Source organism: Kogia breviceps, chromosome 4 (assembly GCF_026419965.1).
Source record: "Kogia breviceps isolate mKogBre1 chromosome 4, mKogBre1 haplotype 1, whole genome shotgun sequence".
NCBI lineage: Eukaryota > Metazoa > Chordata > Mammalia > Artiodactyla > Physeteridae > Kogia > Kogia breviceps.
In genome coordinates, this window is record NC_081313.1 from 26,481,559 (window position 1) to 26,482,970 (window position 1,412).

Genomic DNA, 1,412 nt, shown 5'->3' on the forward strand with positions numbered 1-1,412 from the left:
CATGCCGCAACTACTGAAGCCGGCACGCCTAGAGCCCGTGCTCCGCAACATGAGAAGCCACCACAATGAGAAGCCCGTGCACTGCAATGAAGAGTAGCCCTGGCTCGCTGCAACTAGAGAAAGCCCGTGCGCAGCAACGAAGACCCAGTGCAGCCAAAAATAAAAATAAATTAATTAATTTAAAAAAATTGTATCTTTAAAAAGTAGAAACCAACTTTTAAAATTAAGAATTTGTTCCTGAGTTCAAACATTCCTATTTCAGTAACCACTGTACTTCAGCAAACAGAAATACTTGTTTATGATAAGCTTCTATATTACCACACAATAAATGTAATATTCTTGATGTCAGAACATTAGCTTTTACATCGTTCACAATTTTTGCTCTGTCAATAAACATACTAAGAACATCTGACTTTATATATGTATACACACAAATTTATAAAGTAAACTGGTGAAATATTAAAAATTGGTGAATCTAGGTTAAAGGGTTTATGGGAATTCTTTGCACTATTCTTGCAACTCTTCTGAAAGTTTGAAATTATTTCAAACTAAAAAGAAGTAAAAATAAATGATTATTTGATTGGAGAGTAACCAAACTGCCAAAATTTTGTCTACTATCATGACTGTAAACATTATTAAATCCTTTAAAATAGTAAATCCTTTAAAATGGTACAAGTTAATAACAAATTGCTTCACTAATTTAGGTGGTAGTGTAAAACCATAAATTGAAAAAAATTAACCTGATTAAAAATTAACATTATTGTAAAAATTACAGTTATAAAAAGAAATGCTTACATTTTCTAGAATTGTACTGGGTGGGCCAAAAAGTGCCTTCAGTTTTTTTTTTTTTTTTTAACATCTTTATTGGAGTATAACTGCTTTACAATGGTGTGTTAGTTTCTGCTTTACAACAAAGTGAATCAGTTATACATATACACATATCCCCATATCTCCTCCCTCTAAAAATATGGAATGCTTCACGAATGTGTGTGTCATCCTTGCGCAGGGGCCATGCTAATCTTCTCTGTATCATTCCAATTTTAGTATATGTGATGCTGAAGTGAGCACATGCCTTCAGTTGTTTAAGTAAAAATAAAAGACACATTTTTCATTTTCCCAAGAACTTTATTGAACAATGACATACTTACCCTTTTGTTCCACTACCTTCGGCCATTTTTCAGGCAACTTCATAATTCCATCTTCCCAAAACTTTTTATCTTTTTGAGCAAAGAACTGTTCCAGGTGCCTTTTACAGTCTTCCGGGGAATTGAAGTTTTTTTCCACTAAGAGAATTTTATAAAGACCAAAATAAGTGGAAATCCAAAGGTACAATGTCTGGTGAATACGGCGGATGAATCAGAACTTCCCAGCCAAGCTGTAACAGTTTTTGCCTGGTCATCAAAGAAACATGT

The 1,412-nt window shown here is 33.6% G+C and overlaps 1 non-coding gene across 1 annotated transcript; it reads right to left on the bottom strand.

Annotated features, from left to right (window-relative positions):
• Positions 1–961: 961 nt before the first annotated feature.
• On the bottom strand, positions 962–1,068 carry LOC131756551 (U6 spliceosomal RNA). The gene has a single exon (XR_009335709.1). It is a non-coding gene; the product is annotated as a U6 spliceosomal RNA (small nuclear RNA).
• Positions 1,069–1,412: the final 344 nt, after the last annotated feature.